Genomic DNA, 21,648 nt, shown 5'->3' with positions numbered 1-21,648 from the left:
GCATCTCATCTCCACTCTAAATCTCAATAGCCTCAACATCAATTTAACTTTCAAGACTGGGAGACACAATATGGAGTTTTTGGACGTTTTACTGAATATTGACAGTCATGGACTCATCCAAACGGATGTTTTTCGGAAGCCTACGGCGACTAACGCCCTTCTGCATGCGAATTCCTCTCATCCCAGGAAACTGATTCATGGCATCCCCACAGGCCAATTTTTGAGAATTCGCCGAATTTGTTCCAACGATGAGAGTTTTGAAAAACAAGCACTGGACCTCAAAGATAGGTTCAGAAAGAGGGGCTACAGTGAGAAAGTTATGCAGAGAAGTTACCGGAGAGCTAAATTCTCAGATAGGAAGAACCTACTATACCAACAACGAAGAACTGGAGGAAAAGATATTGTAAGATTTATCTCAACATTCAACTCTAGAAGTAATGAGATATGGAATGCCTTGAACAAACACTGGCAGGTTCTTCTGCTGGACCATACCCTCTCCTCCTATATTCCACGTAACCCTATGGTTACTTATAGACGGGCTCAGAATTTACGTGATAGACTTGTTCATAGTCATCTTTATAATAAGAAAAAACTTATATATTTGGATCAAAAGGCCCTTTATGGGGATGTAGACCCTGTGGGTCATGTGTGGCCTGTCCAAACATTTGTTCTGAGAAGGCATTCACTAACGCGGACAAATCCAGGGAGTACACTATAACCCACGCCATTACGTGTACAACAATAGGGGTCATCTATAGTGCTAGATGCCCCTGTGATAAGATATATATCGGCATGACTACTAGGGAGCTCCGTAGACGAACAAGGGAACATGTTTTGGACATTATAGCAGCCAAAGAATCAACTAACTTGGATGAGCTGAAAACCTTACCCCATTTTAAAAAATACCATGAGTGTGATGCCTCTCTCCTCAAGGTTAGTGGAATAGACCGGGTCTATGTGGGGATCAGAGGTGGAAATTGGAAAAAGGTCTTGGCCCAAAAAGAAGTGAAATGGATCTTTACTCTTAATACCATGGTACCTCATGGTCTTAATGAATCCAATAGCTTTGTTCCTTTCCTTTAAATATACTCTCTCACCCTTTTGTACTCTGCTCTCTCAGCTTTTTTCATTTTTCCTTGCGGCCTCTTTTTCTTCTCTTCTCTTTCTTTTTCTTTTTCTTTCTTGGCTGGTGGTAATCTTTCTGCTTATCATTATTTTTATCGGTTTACTATATATATTTTTTATTGTTGTTGTTTTTTATGCTGTTTTTACTACTTGTTATTTATTCATTTTTCTTTTGTTCATTAGTTCTTTCGCCTACCTGATGTATTCCCTGAGGATTTCTATTTTTGCCATGAGTTGAAGTGAAGAAATATACCATTATGCTGTACTTCGAATTATTTTCTGGGATGGACTGCAAGCGTGCCACAATATGGACATACACATTTTACTATGATCATTTTACTTTTTTTGTCATGTTTCTTATATGTATTTTTCATGCTTTTTTCTGTAATGTTTGTTTACCACGATTATTCCATGTTCTCATTTTTGTGGGCGTGGACATAATATCCATCAGGTACACATTGTTTCACCTGTCTTATTTACCTACATATCATATTTTCTTGTGTTCTACCTTCACTTATATCCTTATGCACATTTTTTATACTTGTTATTACATATTTTTTCATTGTATTATTTTTTCTCACTTTTTTTTGTCATTTTCCTTCTCTCTTTGAGTCCCCCATTCTTTTCTTGTTCCTCTAGACACGTTCACACTCTTATTCCTGCATTCTTCTGTCTTTTCTTCTACACTTACCTATACCACTGTCTCTTTGCGTTCCATGGTGGCACGCATCAATCTCTTGCAGATATCTCTCTCCCCTCTCCGCTATTACTATCTCGGACATTTTTCATTACCTCACTTCCGGTTTGCGTTTCACATGCATCCCGGATGTTCTGTTTACGTCACTTCCGGGCGCCGTTGCGCTCCAACGTGACACGCACGCCAGCACCGATGCTGCGGGTGGACGGCGCTCTGATGAGATGCGGTCTCCTGACAGATCGCTGCTTGGCGCCTTTTTTTGCATAGCGCTATGCTTCCGTCCTCATACCCTTCTCCTCATTGGCCAATTGCCCTATATATACCCCCTCCTCATCCCCTTTTCTGTATCCTGGTAAAAGCCTACGGCGAAACGCGCGTCGGACCTGTGTGGACTCTGAGGGACTTCCAGGTAGCTCATTTGATACCTTTATGTCTTTTTTCTAGTACCTTTGACCCCTGTATCAGCTGTCTTACCTATTAACTTACTGACCCCCTTTCTATGTGGTCTGAGTATTTACCCACTTGGGACATCTTTGATGCACTTTGCACTTTACTTGAATGATGGTCTCCATATGTATTTTTACTTCAGGCTGACCTGGGTCACTGTGTTCCTATACATGATTTATTTATTGATCTATGCTTCTACCTACCCTCAGATGCCCATTTTTCTGTTTACTTTTTTCCTCGTTTGTATTATTGTTCTTCATGTGTTTTTATGAATTCTTCAATAAATGCTTATTTTATATTGACCATGAGTCACATTTATAGGTTCTTTACTTTCTACTTCTACTTTAAGATGGTGCCCACCTTATATACTCTCCTATACAGTGCACCCAGGATCTACTCTCCCCACCCACACACCACCAGGTTCCCCCTTTCTAGGTGTTCCCTCCCCCCACTCCAGCCAGGGACAGGGGTGGTTGTGCTCACTCCCGGGAGCATGGTTGCCCTGTCCCCCGGAAATGTGGTGTAGTGCATGTGGGTGTTAGGGTCCTGAGCCACACTCCATCCTTACCTGGAAGTGAGATATCACACCTCTGGGTGAGATGCAATACCTCTGTAGCAACCGAACCCTCGGGGCGCTACGGATACACAGCTGATAGTCCTACTGAATAGACTGTTAGAATTTGTATTATGGCAAGAAAAAAGCAGCTAAGTAAAGAAAAACGAGTGGCCATCATTACTTTAAGAAATGAAGGTCAGTCAGTTCGAAAAATTGGGAAAACTTTGAAAGTGTCCCCAAGTGTAGGTGCAAAAACCATCAAGCGCTACAAAGAAACTGACTCACATTAGGACTGCCCCAGGAAGGGAAGACCAAGAGTCACCTCTGCTTCTGAGGATAAGTTTATCTGAGTCACCAGCCTCAGAAATCGCAGGTTAACAGCAGCTCAGATTAGAAACCAGGTCAATGCCACACATAGTTCTAGCAGCAGACACATCTCTTCAACAACTGTTAAGAGGAGACTTTGTGCAGCAGGCATTCATGGTAAAATAGCTGCTAGGAAACCACTGCTAAGGACAGGCAACAAGCAGAAGAGACTTGTTTGGGCTAAAGAACACAAGGAATGGACATTAGACCAGTGGAAATCTGTGCTTTGGTCTGATGAGTCCAAATTTGAGATCTTTGGTTCCAACCACTGTGTCTTTGTACGATGCAGAAAAGGTGAACTGATGGACTCTACATGCCTGGTTCCCACCGTGAAACATGGAGGAGGCGGTGTGATAGTGTGTGGGTTCTTTGCTGGTGACACTGTTGGGGATTTATTCAAAATTGAAGGCATACTGAACCAGCATGGCTACCACAGCATCTTGCAGCGGCATGCTATTCCATCCGGTTTGCGTTTAGTTGGACCATCATTTATTTTTCAACAGGACAATGACCCCAAACACACCTCCAGGCTGTGTAAGGGCTATTTGACCAAGAAGGAGAGTGATGGGGTGCTACGCCAGATGACCTGGCCTCCACAGTCACCAGACCTGAACCCAATCGAGATGGTTTGGGGTGAGCTGGAGTGCAGAGTGAAGGCAAAAGGGCCAACAAGTGCTAAGCATCTCTGGGAACTCCGTCAAGATTGTTGGAAGACCATTTCCGGTGACTACCTCTTGAAGCTCATCAAGAGAATGCCAAGAGTGTGCAAAGCAGTCATCAAAGCAAAAGGTGGCTACTTTGAAGAACCTAGAATATAAGACATATTTTCAGTTGTTTCACACTTTTTTGTTAAGTATATAATTCCACATGTGTTAATTCATAGTTTTGATGCCTTCAGTGTGAATGTACAATTTTCATAGTCATGAAAATACAGAAAAATCTTTAAATGAGAAGGTGTGTCCAACTTTTGGTCTGTACACCACGCTGATGAGTAGAGTATTAAAGAAAAAAAATAATTAGAAGATACTTCAAAATGCAATAGAGAAACGTAGAGCTAAGATGTTCATATTAGATTAAACGCAGTAGGACTCCTGCCATCACGCTCTGTGTGACTTAATTCAGTATACGTATATATATGATTTTACAACAGAAAAAAATAAGACCATACTTCCATTTGGTCCGAATAATAGGTAGAGTGATTGGTATAGCAAGGTTTAGACCAGGGTTCCCCAACTCCAGTCCTCAAGGCCCACCAACAGGTCATGTTTTCAGGATTTCCTTAGTATTGCACAGGTGATAATTCCATCATCAGCACAAGCAATAGTTACATCACCTGTGCAATACTAAGGAAATCCTGAAAACATGACCTGTTGGTGGGCCTTGAGGACTGGAGTTGGGGAACCCTGGTTTAGACCACCTAATAGAATTGTGACAGGAGAAGAGAGCACTCACATTACAGCAGAGTCTATGCTGGGAAAGGAAATCCCCCTGTCATATAAGTTCACTATTTTACATGCATGAGTCATCATAGAGGAGAGCTGTGCACGCTAACTCGATGTTGAATCATCGCTCAAACAGGCAGCAAAATTGCTTGGTGAGAGTTAGACCCATGTACTCACGAATAAATCCCAAGTGTGAGGTTAGTAAATTAATAAATATTCATATGTATAAAAAGTGTCAGAGAAAAAACTGAAGGTGCTATAGTGTCATTATAAAGTGTGATTTTCAATTAAAAACCAAGTTTAATAGAGAAATATAAAAAGCTGTATGAGCCTAATTAAAATATAAAGGAAATAAATTAAAAATTGATAAAAGCTATATCAATAAAAAATATCTGTAAATTCATTCAGACCTTGGTGTTTCAGAGTATTGAGCTTGTATATCCAAAATACCTCTTTTCTATTAAGTTGATCACTCCGATTGGGCGTATCAGGGGGTATATGTTCAATTGGGGTGATCGGTAAATAAATGGAACATTTATTATGTGCTATAGTAAAATGCCTAGACAGGCCATGCAATAGAAAACCTTTTGCAATGTTCAACATGTGTGAATTTTAAACTCTTGTGTAAGGGTTGAATCATCCTTCCTATTTACTGATAGTTGCATGTGTAATCGATTAAATAGATAACAAAGCTGGATTGACAGCTCGGGAAGCTTTTAATAGGGAAAGTGTCATTGCCATCAGAAGAAGAAAAGTGAGTTCTTTGTGACAAATGGCGAGGCAGCACAGGCATTTATGAGTGCTGCATTTGAAAACTCCTTTAGGGCGCTCAAGAAAGGTGGACCCTAAATTTCTGTCAGTATAGCTGGTTGTGTTCTTGTGTGACCTCAGTCTGCTAGGCGCTATTAAATTCCTGATTGTGGGAGCTCTTCAATAAGTATTGCTTGGATTACTGGGGAGATGTTTCCTTAAAACTGGATCGTTAAAAAGATTATGCCAATTATCTTGTAGGATCTTGCGTTTAGATATATTGGAAGAACTGAAAGTGGTGATAAAATTTGAACTAAAATCATCCTGGAAAGTGCATCCTATAACATTGTAGATTGGAGAACATATTTTATATTACTATAAAAGATGTTCTATTTAAGATTATGTCCCCATTTTATAGTGTAGGATTTTAATTAGAATAGGTCAAAGGGGTCTGTCCACTGGTCCCCTCCTTGTAGGGACCCTATGAGCTCTCTCCACTACAGACAAATGGGTAAGGATTTCTTTGAAGGTGTCAAGGAGACATTTTTCAAAGAAGCTATCAGGGTCACTCCCCTCCACCTTCTCCGGAACCCCCACTAGCCAGATATTTTTGCGTCTCTGGCGATTTTCCAGGTCAGCAGATTAGCCAGAAGATCCGCCTCTGTCTGTGAATGACTTAGAGTATCTCTACGGACAGGGGGCACAGCGTCCTCCAGTTTACTCGCTGGGTCTTCGACATCTGTGGTGCTCTCCGCCCCCTTCTGCACATCATGTCGGATTATGGAGATGATCTCCTGAATAAATCCCGCCTTTCCAGCCAGTGTATCACGGGTGGTATTACATCTGTTGACTGCATTAAGCACGTCCAGCAAAGAGGGAGAGTCTCCTAATGCTGGCTTTCCAGAAGCATTTTTTTCCTTTTTCCCCGCCTCTGGGGCCCCCGGAGAGGTGGGGGCCAATTCAAGAGATCAATCCTCCATATCAAGGGTCACATATCGGGACCGTGTTAGGGACTTAGTTAAAGAAGTTGTCCTGTACTTTTTTTTAATTGCCCTATGGATTCAGCATGTGGGCATAAGTATATTTGTAAATACCTTGTGTTGCTGATAATGCCTGTGAGCGGCTCTATCGGTGGCCACTCGCAGGCATCACGTGACCCTGCGCTGACGTCATGACAAGTGAGGCGTGACTCAGCACTGGGGTCCCCGCGGTGGCTGCTGGGTTGTTGGCAGGGTTATTCCCCGTGTCACACCCAGCATCCACCGCGCGCTTTCCCAATGGAGAGGGAGAGCGTGCGGTGGATGCCGGGTGTGACACAGGGGAATAACCCCGCCCACAACCCAGCAGCCACCGGTGGAATGCGGGAGAGGGACCCTCGGGGGTCACGTGATGCCTGTGAGCGGCCAGTGATAGCGTCGCTCACAGGCATTATCTGCAACACAAGGTATTTACAGAGATACTTATGCCCACATGCTGAATACATTGGGCAACTTAAAAAAAAAGTACCGGACAACCCCTTTAAGGATTCCCGTGTGCTCCCTTTCGGCTTCTGGTTCCTCTGTGTTGTATTTTGTGCCCTATGGGCAAAATGTTCCATTCTAGCTGCCACATTCCCACTGAGATTCCTCTCTCCTTGCACAGGATGTACAGGTGTGTACCTGGAATTCCAGCTGTGCTGCTCCTTCCTCTTTGCCAGATATTTTACTGCAGGTCATTTTTCCCCCCTCTGACCAGATACTCTTTAATGACAGGAGGACTTCCTCCCCTCTACAGGGATAGTGCCTGAAACACTGGACGAGACAGGGATTGAGATTCTGAGGGAGAAAATGGCGCCAAGTCCTTTCCCAGGGGGGAAGAGTGGAGAATGACCACTACCCACTCCTTCTGCAGACTAATCCAGCAGGGGTACCCTCTCTGTGTTCCTGGACCGAGGTCTCCTTGGGCCCAGACTTTCACACTCACACGTGTTTCGCTCTTCTACTTTTTATCCAAGCTACCATTGCCAGCAGGAGTATGGCAACTTTAACCCCTTACTGACATTGTCAGTAATAGTACGTCCCTGGGCCGCAACCAAGATCGCTGTGATTGGCTGTTCAACTGCAGATTGCCTGAAGCACCTATGTGCAACCTAGGATCGGTGCTCTAAGAGCGCCGTTCCTAAGCTGGTGCCCGGCAATGCCAGCCCTGGCCCCAGCCCGCTCTCATTGGTTTGATCGACGATGACATCGATCGGACCAATCAGAGAGCGTGACCGTGCGGTGACAGGCCTGTGACCTGGCTATCACTGCCTTATGACCCTCCGTGATCGCCAGCCCTGGCCCCAGCCCGCTCTCATTGGTGCGATCGACGATGACATCGATCACACCAATCAGAGAGCGTGACCGGCCTGTGACCTGTGTCACCACCCTATGACCCACCTGTGACCACCCTGCAAGTACTCACAGTTGCTGAGGATTAGTACAGGGCGGTCACACTGCTGATCTTCTCTGAGCTGTGCCTTGTGGTGCCACAGAAGCCTTTGTGACACCACAAGACCTTCTCCCTGCTCTGGTTTTCTGCTCCTGCTCCGGTCTGCTGCTCCTGCTCCGGTCTGCTGCTCCTGCTCCGGTCTGCTGCTTCCTGCTCCAGTCTGCTGCTCCTGCTCCGGTCTGCTGCTCCTGCTCCGGTCTGCTGCTCCTGCTCCGGTCTGCTGCTCCTGCTCCGGTCTGCTGCTCCTTCTCTGGTCTGCTTCTCCTGCTCCGGTCTGCTGCTCCTGCTGTACCTGCAAAAAGAAGAGAGAAGACTTTGGTAAGTCACTGATCTCACCTCATCCACCCCAATCCCCATCTTCCCCCTCCTTTTACCTTCACCCCACCCCTCTTTTTATCCCCCCGCACTCCTCCTTTCTGCCACTGAGCGCTGATCAGTACTTGATCGCTGATCAGTACTTGATCGTTTGTTTTTGCCAGCTTTTTTTTTTCATGCATCCTGCAGTGGCCGAGCGCTGATCGGTGATGCAAATCACTAATCAACGTCCGTGCTCGCTGGTTTCCAGGACTTCTTTTTGTCCCTGCCCATTCACCCCCCCCACTTTGCACAACCTCCGTGCGTGCATCCAGCTGCCGCCGAGTGTTGATCTGTGACGCAAATCACAGATCAGCACTACTTTACACGGACTTCCTTTCTTTTGTACAGTACGGTCATTGTGGTGCCACAGAAGCCTAGTAAGTAGATCCCTACTTGATCTCTCCTCATCCACCCCAATTCCCCTCTCCCCCTTCCTTTTAAACCCTTCCCAATCCCCCCTTTCTGCCACCGAGCGCTGATCAGTACTTGATTGCTCGATTTTTGGCAGTTTTTTTTTTTCGTGCGTCCTGCAGCGGCCGAGCGCTGATCAGTGACAACATCTCTGATCAACGTCCCTGCTCGCTGTTTTTCAGGACTTTTCTTTGTCCTTGTCCATTTTTTCTCCCCCCCCCCACTTTGTACCACCTCCGTGCGTGCATCCAGCAGCCGCCGAGCGTTGATCGGTGACGCAAATCACCGATCAGCACTCATGCTTGCTGTTTTACACTTTTTTTCCACTGACTTTTTTTCTTTTGTAGAGGGCGGTCTCGCTGTGCGATTGTGCGCCATGCTGGGCCTTGTAGTGCCACAGAAGCCTGTGACACCACAATCCCTGCTCCTGCTACAGAAGACATGAAACAGAAGACAACTGTAAGTAGTACTTGATCGCTCGACTTTTGGCATTTTTTTTTGTGCTTCCTGCAGCTGCCCAGCGCTGATCAGTGACCGCAGATCACTGATCCGCACTCGTGCTCGCTGTTTGCACCACTTGCGGTTGTTCCTTTTTTTTAATCTTTTTCTTTTAGAAAAAAAAAAGTTTACACCAAGCACACTGACACACACACACACACACACACACACACGGAATAAAGTACTGACACACACGCACCACATACATACATAAAAAAAAAAAAATGTTCCTGCTCATCCCAAACCCACTATTCAGTGGAGGAGACATACGCTTTCCTTGCCTCCGACACTGACAGTGAGGGAGAAGATCCCACCTTTCTTTATTTTTCTGACTCCTTGTCTTCCTCTTCTTCCCCAGGTGCTGCTGAACCGCCACGCAGACACCGCAGGAGAGATGAACCAGCGCCCCCCGTTACTGACCCCGTATGGACCTCGCCCCACGAAAATGACGAGCCACTGATTCCTGATTTTGTAGCGGAATCAGGAATCAAGTTTGACACCACCGCCTCACAGAAATAGACTTTTTCAAAGTCTTTTTCTCTGAGGATTTTGTAAACTTCATGGTGGGCCAAGCTTATTTGTATGCTCAACAATTTTTGGCACAAAACCGCTCATCATTTTCTAACTGGTGTCCTGTAGACGCAGAAGAAATGAAGTTTTGGGGCCTGGTCCTTCATATGGGGATCCTGAAGAAGCCCGAAGTTCGCCAATACTGGAGTGTTGACGTTTTCTATAACACTCCAGTGTTCCGAATGGTCATGACCCGGACACGTTTTGAGGCCATCCACAAGTTCTTGCATTACAACGATAATGCAATATGTCCTGCACGAGATGACCCCAACTTTGATCGTCTTTTCAAAGTTCGGCCGGTCATCGAGCACTTCAACAACAAATTTGCTGAAGTGTACGTGCCCCAAAGGGACATCTGCGTGGATGAGTCCCTAATTAATTTTAAGGGGAGGCTTGGATTCCGGCAGTACCTGCCCAGTAAGAGGGCCAGGTATGGAATTAAGCTGTATAAACTGTGTGAGAGTACCTCGGGGTACACTCACAAGTTTAGAGTTTATGAAGGGAAGAACTCCTGGATTGAACCCCCTGAATGCCTCTCTGTTCTGGGAGTGAGTGGGAAAATTGTGTGGGATTTGGTGCCCCCACTGCTGGATCAAGGTTATCACCTTTACCTGGATAACTTTTATACCAGCATCCCACTCTTCAAGTCCCTCTCTGCACGAGGTACCGCAGCCTGCGGTACTGTCTGTAAAAATCAGAGAGGCCTCCCGAAGACGCTAATTGGGCAGATGCTCAAAAGGGGTGACAGCAGAGCCCAATGTAGCGACCACCTACTTGTGGTCAAGTACAAGAACAAGAGGGATGTCCTTCTCTTGACCACCATACATGGTGATGGCAGCACCCTCAGCACTGTAAGAGAGGTTCCTCTACATAGGTCGTCAAAGCAGACTTTGTAGTGGGGTACAACAAGGACATGGGGGGAGTTGATCTCTCTGATCAAGTCCTCCAGCTGTACAGTGCTTTGAGAAAGGCTAAGGTGTTGTACAAGAAGCTGGCCATGCACATCGTACAGATGGCACTACACAACGCTTTCCTTCTATCACGATGTGCAGGCCAGACTTCTACGTCGTACCTTCAGTTCCAGGAGGTAGTGATCAAGGCCCTGATATTTGGCAGTGGTGACGGTGTGGGCCCCAGTACTTCCAGAACTGGAGGACCTCGAATCATACCAGGCCAACCTTTCCCGGGGGAGGTCCCTCAAATAGGAAAAAAAGGTAAGTCACAAAACAGGTGTTATCGAAGTGGGATATGCAAGGACACCACTTATCAATGCGACACCTGCCCCGACAAACCTGGTCTGTGCATGAAAAAATGCTTCAGAAGGTACCATACTTCCATGCACTACTAAATTCATTTCTGACTTACACAACTGACGTATGACAACCTGACGAACATTACACAACTGACGTAGGACAACTTGACGAACGCTACACAACAGACGTAGGACACTACATTATAAAATTCACATATCAGGAATCAGTAGATCAGTTCCAAAACGGGGGCACTTGCTGGGCATTTCCACTGTTTAGGCACATCAGGGGCTCTGAAAACATGACATGACACCCACAGACCATTCCATCAAAGTCTGCCTTCAAAAACGTAACTCCTTCCCTTCCGAGCCCTGTCATGCGCCCAAACAGTAGCTTTCTCTCACACATGGGGTATCAGCGTACTCAGGAGAAATTGCACAACAGATTTTGAGGTCCACTTTCTCCTGTTACCCTTGTGAAAATAATTTTTTGGGGCTAAAATAAAATTTTAGTGGAAAAAATGTGATTTTATTTTTATTTTCACATGTCAACGTTATAATTTTCCGTGAAGCACCTGGGGGTTCAAAGTGCTCACCACTAGTGATGAGCGAGTATGTTCTGTTAACCCTTTCGGTGAGCATGCTCGAGTGCTCGCCGAGTATCTTCAGTATGCTCGGGTGTTATGTTTTAGTCACTCCGTGTGTATCATTTGCTACTGTTTGACAGCTTTAATACATGTGAAGAATGTCTAAGAAACAGGCATTTCTCACATGTATTAAAGCTGTCAAACAGTTGCAAATCATGCACATGGCGTGACTCAAACATAACACCCGAGCACGCTGAAGATACTCGGAAAACACCCGAGCATGCTCATAGATCTCGAATAACGAGCATGCTCGCTCATCACTACTCACCACACATCTAGATAAATTCATTGGGGGTCTAGTTTCCAAAAGGGGGGCACTTGTTGGGCATTTCCACTGTTTAGACAGATCAGGGACTCTGCAAACGCAACATGACACCCACAGACCATTCCATCAAAGTCTGTATTCCAAAACGTCACTCCTTCCCTTCCGAGCCCTGACTTGCACCCAAACAGTAGTTTTCTCCCACATATGGGGTATGAGTGTACTCAGGAGAAATTGTACAACAACTTTTGGGGTCCAATTTCTCCTGTTACCCTCGTGAAAATAAAAAAATTGCGTCTAAAAGATATTTTTTGTGGAAAAAAGTGATTTTTTTTTTCACGACGCTATGTTATAAACGTTTGCGAAACCCTTGGGGGTTCAAAGTGCTCACCACACATCTAAATAAGTTCCTTAAGGGGTATAGTTTCCAAAATGGGGTCACTTGTGGGGGGTTTCCAGGGTTTAGGCACATCAGGGGCTCTCCAAACGCGACATGGTGTCTGCTGTTAATTCCAGCGAGTTTTACGTTGAAAACGTCAACGGGTGCTCCTTCCCTTCCGAGCCCTGCCGTGCGCCGAAACAATGGTTTTCCCCCACATATGTGGTATCAGCGTACTCAGAAGAAATTGCACAGCAACTTTTGGGGTCCAATTTCTCCTGTTGCCTTTGTGAAAATAAAAAAATTGAGGTCTAAAATAATATTTTAGTGAAACAAATTTAAATGTTCATTTTTTCCTTTCACATTCGATTAATTGCTGTGAAGTGCATGAAAGGTTAGTAAACTTCTTGAATGTGGTTTTGAGTACCTTGAGGGGTGCAGTTTTTATAATTGTGTCACTTTTGGGTATTTTCTGTCATATAGACCCCTCAAAGTGACTTCAAATGTGGTGTGGTCCCTAAATAAATGGTTTTGTAAATTTTGAAAATCGATGGTCAACTTTTAACCCTTATAACTCCCTAATAAAAAAAAATGTTGCTTCAAAAATTGTGCTGATGTAAAGTAGACATGTGGGAAATGTTATTTATTAATGATTTTGTGTGACATAACTCTCTGATTTCAGGGCATGAAAATTGCAAAATTTTCAAAATTTTCGCCAAATTTCAGATTTTTTCACAAATAAACGCCAGTCATATCAAATAAATTTTACCACTATCATGAAGTACAATATGTCACGAAAAAACAAACTCAAAATCAGTGGGATCCGCTGAAGCGTTCCAGAGTTATTACCTCATAAAGTGACAGTGGTCAGAATTGTAAAAATTTGGTCATTAACGTGCAAACAGCCTTTGGGGGCTAAAGGGGTTAAGGACCCAGCTGCGTCTATTCCTCCTACCCACACAGGAAATACGAAAACTTACGCCACCGTCAATTCAGATATCTCAGGACCTTTGAACCATTCAGTGATGCAATCAGGTATGGCAGAGTGACTACTAACGACCCCCTCTCCTCCTCTTAGCACCATTCACTTCTCAGCACTCGGTCTCGACCTCAAGGTGACTGCCATTTTCACCTCAGCAGGCGATAAACTGATAGTTTTCGGATGGCGCCGAGGCCGTCTTCCTGCCCCATCAACTGTCTTTCACATCACAGGAGGGTCTTCTCACCCTCGAACAGGCTTAGCCCGGAGGGGATATCTATATATGCAGATTGTTTTGTAAGTTATATGTCCGGATGATGGGAGCTCTGCTCCAATGCGACCATTCAGCTCGACAGCATAACCACTCCCTCCGATTTTCTGCTGTTCTGAAGGACTATGTTCGCTCCAGATATATAGGTGTGATTCTTGTAATATCAAGCAAATGGAATTTTTCTTTATTTTCATCTTTTGAATTAAGTAAGAAGATTGGAATCGTGAAATCTGGGTTCATTTTAGCAGGGAAATTAACTTTATGGAGAAATCCCGTCATTAATGTTAAAACAACATGATCTGTAAATACTCTCAGGCCTCCATCTGAGTTAATTAGAGACACACCTGTGGATGTTTTGTAATACACACCTTAAACACACTGCTTCTTCTTGTAGCATCATGGGAAATTCTAAAGAAATCAGCCAAGATATCAGGAGGAGAATTGAGGACTTGCACAATACTGGCTCATTCTTGGATACAATTTCAAGATACCTGAAGATGCCTTGTTCATCTGTACAAACAATTATATGCAAGTACAAAAAAGATGGGAATGTCCAGCCATCATACCGCTCAGTAACGAGACGGGTTCTGTATCCTAGAGATGAACGTGCTTTGGTCCGACATGTGCATATCAACCCAAGGACAAAAGCAAAAGACCTTTTGAAGAAGATGGCGGAAGCTGGTAAGATTATGTCAATATCCACAGTGAAACGAGTACTGTATCATCATAGGCTGAAAAGCCACTCGGCCAGGTAGAAGCCATTACTCCAAAAGAAACATAAAAAGGCCAGATTAATGTTTGCAAATGCACACAGGAACAAAGGCTTTAATTTTTGGAGACATGTCCTATGGTCTGATGAAACTAAAATTTAACTTTTTGGGCATAATGACCATCATTATGTTTGGAGGAAAAAGGGAGAAGCTTGGAAGCCTAAGAACACCATCTCAACTGTGAAACCCGGGGTGTGGCAGCATCATGTAATGAGGTTGTTTTGCTGCAGGAGGAACTGGTGCAGTTCACAAAATAGATGGCATCATGAGAAAAGAAGATTATGTGGCAATACTGAAGCAATATCTCAAGAAATCAGCCAGTAAGTTAAAGCTTGGGTGGAAATGGGTCTTACAAATGGACAATGACCCGAAGCATGCTGCCAAAATGGTAACAAAGTGGCTTAAAGGGGTATTCCCATCTCCAAGATCCTATCCCAATATGTAGTAGGTGTAATAATAATAATATTAGCAAATACCTCCAATTAGAAATGTAGTATAGTATTTTTGATTCGCTATGTCTCTTTCCTCATGTGCAGGAAATACAGGACCTTCGGTATCCACGTTTACGACAACTAGCAGCTAGCTAAATAACTTTCCCTTTATCAGTGGACGTAACCATGGATACCTAAGGTCCTGCAATACCTGCACATGGAGGAAAGAGACATAGCGAATTAAAAATACTATACTACATTTCTAATTGGAGGTATTTGCTAATATTATTATTATTACACCTACTACATATTGGGATAGGATGTTAGAGATGGGAATACCACTTTAAGGATAACAAAGTCAATGTTTTGGAGTGGCCATCACAAAGCCCTGATCTCAGTCCTATTGAAAATTTATGGGCAAAGCTGAAAAGGCAGGTGCCAGCAAGGTGACCTACAAACCTGGATCAGTTACACCAGTTTTCTCAGGAAGAATGGGCCCAAATTCCGACTAACTATTGTGAGAAGCTTGTGGAAGGATATCACAAACGTTTGAAGTCATTTAGTTTAAGGGCAGTGGTACCAAATACTAATGAAATGTATGTAAACTTTTGACTTTGCAGTAAGTAATAAAAATGCCTTAAAACATTCTCCCTCTCTCATTATTCTGGCATTTGGCAAATATAAAAATTGATGGTAATCCTAATTGACCTAAAATAGGAAAGGTTTATTCTGATTTCATATCAGATATTGAGAAAAACATGCATACGTGTCTTTTTAGAAAGTGTATATAAACTTCTGGTTTCAACTGTATATGTATATATTGTACCCATAAATTAATATTATTATGAAGAAAATAATAATAAAAAAAAGTATACATATTTGGCATTGCCGCATCTGGAACGACCTGACCTATAAAACTGTCCCACTATTTAACCGCTTTAGTAAACACGGTAAAAAAAATAAATAAAAAACAAAGCAAAAACGGTGCTTTATCATCATACCGCCAAACAAAAAGTGGAATAAAACATGATCAAAAAGGTAAATGTAAATAAAAATGGCACCATTGAAAACGGCATCTTGTCCCACAAAAACAACCCACAATACAGCTCCATCAGCTGAAAAATAAAAAAGTTATAGCTCTCAGAATGAAGCGATGCAAAAACAAAATATTTTTTCTATAAAATAGTTTTTATTGTGTAAAAGCGCCAAAGCATAAAAAAACGATATCAATGTAGTATTGCTGTAAATGTACTGACCCGAAGAATAAAGCTGCCTTATCAATTTTACCACATGCAACAGCATAAAAAACACCAAAAAAAAGCAATTCCTGAATTGTTGATTTTTGTTTATTCTGCATCCCAAAAATCGGAATAGAAAGCGATCAAAAAATGTCACGTGCCCAAAAATGGTACCAATAAAAAGGTTACTTGTCCCGCAAAAAACAAGCCCTTACATGACTCTGTTGGCCAAAATATGGAAAAATTATAGCTCTCAAAATATGGCAATGCAAAAACTAGTCTGCAAAAAAAAAAGCATTTTTTAGTGTGTGACAGCTGCCAAACATAAAAACCCGATATAAATCTGGTAACGCTGTAATCGCACAGGCCCAAATAATAAAGTTGTCTAATCACTTATACCGCATGAGGAACGGCATAAAAAATAAATAAAACCAATTCTTCACCTACTGCTGATTTGTTCATTCTGCCTTCCAAAGATCGCAGTATTGCTCGGCTCACATTTATCCTGCGCTCTGCACTGAGCACCTACAGCGGGGTTTCCATGTTTAATCTCTGTAATACGTGATTCACACAGATCCCCAGCGCGGAAGATTCCCTATAATGAGGCAGATGGAGGCACCGTGGACGAAGTCTGGCCTGTGATCTCACAGTGTCCGTCTTTTTATTAGGCGACGTATAAAAGTTCTGGTGACCACACTTTTGTGAACCTCTGACAAAAAGGACACCGCTAAACAGAGGCCATACTGAGTCCAGAGTAACTCTGCTGCCTCATTATAGTGAATGGATCCCTTGGGGGTTTCATGTGAATTATGTCACTTGGAGATTTAAATGGAAACCCCGATATCAGTGCTCAGTGTAGAGCACAGGATAAATGGGAACATTTTACATAACATTTTGGATCACAATAAAAGCTTCGACCAATCCACAAAAAAAGCAAGTCCCCACTCAGGTCCGTCATTTGTTAACGGAAATATAGGGGGCTTCCACGTTACTAGTAGCACAAAGGCTCTGGCAAAGCGAAATGGCCATTGCCCCCAAAAAGAAATTCAGCAAATTTTGTGCTCCCAAATACAAATGTCTACCTTCCTTTTGAGCCCCACAGTGTGCCTAAACCGAAGTTAGCGTCCACATGTTTGGCGTTTCTGTAGCGATAAGAGCCCACCTAATTTACGGGTGCATGTCTCCAGAAGCATGAGCTGGGTACAACGCACTGGTCACTATAACGGCAGTTTATTTACATGTTTCTGGAAAACACCCATGTAGTTAAAATCCTGACTACACCTGTAGATACAGTTAGGTCCATATATATTTGGACAGAGACAACATTTTTCTAATTTTGGTTCTAGATATTACCACAATGAATTTTAAACAAAACAATTCAGATGCAGTTGAAGTTCAGACTTTCAGCTTTCATTTGAGGGTATCCACATTAAAATTGGATGAAGAGTTTAGGAGTTTCAGCTCCTTAACATGTGCCACCCTGTTTTTAAAGGGACCAAAAGTAATTGGACAAATTAAATAATTGTAAATAAAATGTTCATTTCTAGTACTTGGTTGAAAACCCTTTGTTGGCAATGACTGCCTGAAGTCTTGAACTCATGGACATCACCAGACGCTGTGTTTCCTCCTTTTTGATGCTCTGCCAGGCCTTCACTGCGGTGGTTTTCAGTTGCTGTTTGTTTGTGGGCCTTTCTTTCTGAAGTTTAGTCTTTAACAAGTGAAATGCATGCTCAATTGCGCTGAGATCAGGTGACTGACTTGGCCATTCAAGAATATTCCACTTCTTTGCTTTAATAAACTCCTGGGTTGCTTTGGCTTTATGTTTTGGGTCATTGTCCATCTGTAGTATGAAACGACGACCAATCAATTTGGCTGCATTTGGCTGGATCTGAGCACACAGTATGGCTCTGAATACATCAGAATTCATTTGGCTGCTTCTGTCCTGTGTCACATCATCAATAAACACTAGTGACCCAGTGCCACTGGCAGCCATGCATGCCCAAGCCATCACACTGCCTCCGCTGTGTTTTACAGATGATGTGGTATGCTTTGGATCATGAGCTGTACCACGCCTTCGCCATACTTTTCTCTTTCCATCATTCTGGTAGAGGTTGATCTTGGTTTCATCTATCCAAAGAATGTTCTTCCAGAACTGTGCTGGCTTTTTAGATGTTTTTTAGCAATGTTCAGTCTAGCCTTTTTATTCTTGATGCTTATGAGTGGCTTGCACCGTGCAGTGAACCCTCTGTATTTACTTTAATGCAGTCTTCTCTTTATGGTAGTTTTGGATATTGATACGCCTACCTCCTGGAGAGTGTTGTTCACTTGGTTGGCTGTTGTGAAGGGGTTTCTCTTCACCATGGAGATTATTCTGCGATAATCCGCCACTGTTGTCTTCCGTGGGCGCCCAGGTCTTTTTGCATTGATGAGTTCACCAGTGCTTTCTTTCTTTCTCAGGATGTACCAAACTGTAGATTTTGCCACTCCTAATATTGTAGCAATTTCTAGGATGGGTTTTTTCTGTTTTTGCAGCTTAAGGATGGCTTGTTTCACCTGCATGGAGAGCTCCTTTGACCGCATGTTTACTTCACAGCAAAACCTTCCACATGCAAGCACCACACCTCAAATCAACTCCAGGCCTTTTATCTGCTTAATTGAGAATGACATAACGAAGGGATTGCCCACACCACTCCATGAAATAGCCTTGGAGTCAATTGTCCAATTACTTTTGGTCCCTTTAAAACAGGGTGGCACATGTTAAGGAGCTGAAACTCCTAAACCCTTCATCCAATTTTAATGTGGATACCCTCAAATGAAATCTGAACGTCTGAACTTCAACTGCATCTGAATTGTTTTGTTTAAAATTCATTGTGGTAATGTCTAGAACCAAAATTAGAAAAATGTTGTCTCTGTCCAAATATATATGGACCTAACTGTAAATTCCCAAAAGGGGTATAATTTCCAAAATGAGGTCATTTGAGGGGGGGATTCTGCTCTTATAGCACTTAGGGTCTCTGTATATGGAGTCTGTATACTATTGTAGGAAAATCTGCACTCCAGGAGGCAAATAGCGCTCCGTCCCTGCCGGGTCTCGCCGTGTGGCTAAGCAGTACTTTACAGCCACATATGGGGTATTTCTACATTCAGCAAAAAATTGTGTGATAAATTTCGGTGCCATTTTTACCCATTTCCCAGTGTGAAAATGTAAAATCTGGGGCTAAAACAAGATTTTGGTGGTAAAAAAGTAATTATTCTTTCTTCACTGCTCAATGGTGTAAAATTCTGTGAGGCACATGTTGTGTCAACATGCTCACTGCACCCCTAGATTAATTTATTGAGAGGTGTAGTTTGTAAAATGGGGTCTCTTATGAGGGGTTCTGCTGTTCTGGCACCTTAGGGGCTCTGCCAATGTGACATGGCACCATCAAACCAGCCCAGCAAAATATGAACTCCAATATGACGCTTCTTCCCTTCTGAGCTTTGCACTGTGCCTCAAAAGTAGTTTTCGACCACATTTAGGGTATCAGCATACTCAGGAGAAATTGCACAACAAATTTTGGGGTCCATTTTCTCCTGCTATCCTTGTGAAAATGGAAATATTGGGGGCTAAATCAACATTTTTGTGGGAAAAATATATATTTTTAATTTTTACAGATCCACGTTGTAAAATTCTGCGAAACACCTGTGGGTTCAAGGTGCTCACCACTAGAGATGAGCGTTGTTCTACTCGAACTGTTCGCCAATCTCAAATTCGAGCTGTTTTGGGCGGTGTTCGAGCCGTTCGGCGAACACGAACAATTTGAGAAAAATTCGGCTGTTCGAGGTTATGTTCGATAACTGTTCGTGCACCAAAATCATAACTGGATTTTTTCTCAGTAATGATGAAAATTAATGTTAATACGCAGTTTGAGTGTACAGCGGGGTGGGGGGAGGGGCAGGGGATGGATCTCTGCAGGAACAATGAAGATCTCCATTTTTTTTTCTCTTTCCCGCATTTGCAGCGGGGAGGTGCAATCTGTCAGCCTATCAGCAGCGCACACACGGAGCGAAGTGCTTTTTTTCACACAAGCAAGGGCATGTGTCATTGGCAGTGTATGTCACATGTCCTTGCCCTATAAGACCAAGCCATTTTCCCCGTCGCCACCATTTTCTCACTGCTGCAACTGCGTGTTAGACGGCACCGCTGTTGCTGTGTGCGCTATACCTTGTTAATTTCAAGCCAATTTTCGCACAAATCTACAGATAGCTTGGGAGTAGGGAATAGTTGTGATTGCAGTCCTTTTAAGGACTAGGTTACAGCATTTCCTACGACTTTTATCAGGCAGGTCTGTGCTCTTAAATAGATAGATTGTGGGAGTAAAGACTAATTGTAATTGGAGTCCTTTTCAGGACTAGGTTACATCAGTTCCTATCAGTTTTTGCCAGGCAGGTCTGTGCCAGTGCTGTGCAAGTTTTTTTCACAGCATTTGGCTGAATCTAGCAAAGCTAATCCTTTTTGGCCTATTGCAGAGTGTGTTAGTCAGTGGAGTAGCCTATCTGTGTTGCAAGATATACCACCTGTGTATAGAATACCAATTTTTTTACTGCACCTAGTGAAGTAAAATCTTTTGGGCATAGCATCATTCTATTAGTCCATCTATACTGACCTCCATCAGGTTGCAAATTGAATATAATTTTTTTCTGCATCTAGCTCTGAAAAAATATTGGGCTTCTAGCTGTGTGTGGGACTTGTTCTATTAATCCATCTATACAGACCTCCATCAGGTTGCAAACTGAATATATTTTTTTCTGCATCTACCTCTGAAAAAATATTGGGCTTCTAGCTGTGTGTGGGACTTGTTCTATTAATCCATCTATACAGACCTCCATCAGGTTGCAAACTGAATATATTTTTTTCTGCATCTACCTCTGAAAAAATATTGGGCTTCTAGCTGTGTGTGGGACTTGTTGTATTAGTCCATCTATACTGACCTCCATCAGGTTGCAAACTGAATATATTTTTTTCTGCATCTACCTCTGAAAAAATATTGGGCTTCTAGCTGTGTGTGGGACTTGTTCTATTAATCCATCTATACAGACCTCCATCAGGTTGCAAACTGAATATATTTTTTTCTGCATCTACCTCTGAAAAAATATTGGGCTTCTAGCTGTGTGTGGGACTTGTTGTATTAGTCCATCTATACTGACCTCCATCAGGTTGCAAACTGAATATATTTTTTTCTGCATCTACCTCTGAAAAAATATTGGGCTTCTAGCTGTGTGTGGGACTTGTTCTATTAATCCATCTATACAGACCTCCATCAGGTTGCAAACTGAATATATTTTTTTCTGCATCTACCTCTGAAAAAATATTGGGCTTCTAGCTGTGTGTAGGACTTGTTCTATTAATCCATCTATACAGACCTCCATCAGGTTGCAAACTGAATATATTTTTTTCTGCATCTACCTCTGAAAAAATATTGGGCTTCTAGCTGTGTGTGGGACTTGTTCTATTAGTCCATCTATACTGACCTCCATCAGGTTGCAAACTGAATATATTTTTTTCTGCATCTACCTCTGAAAAAATATTGGGCTTCTAGCTGTGTGTGGGACTTGTTCTATTAATCCATCTATACAGACCTCCATCAGGTTGCAAACGGAATATATTTTTGTCTGCATCTAGCTCTAAAAAAATATTTGGCCTTCTATCTGTGTGTGGGACTTGTTCTATTAGTCCATCTCTACTGACCTCCAT

Source organism: Phyllobates terribilis, unplaced genomic scaffold (assembly GCF_046119375.1).
Source record: "Phyllobates terribilis strain yellow unplaced genomic scaffold, ASM4611937v1 Scaffold_1__5_contigs__length_1240528914, whole genome shotgun sequence".
Classification (NCBI taxonomy): domain Eukaryota; kingdom Metazoa; phylum Chordata; class Amphibia; order Anura; family Dendrobatidae; genus Phyllobates; species Phyllobates terribilis.
This window is presented reverse-complemented; position numbering follows the sequence as displayed.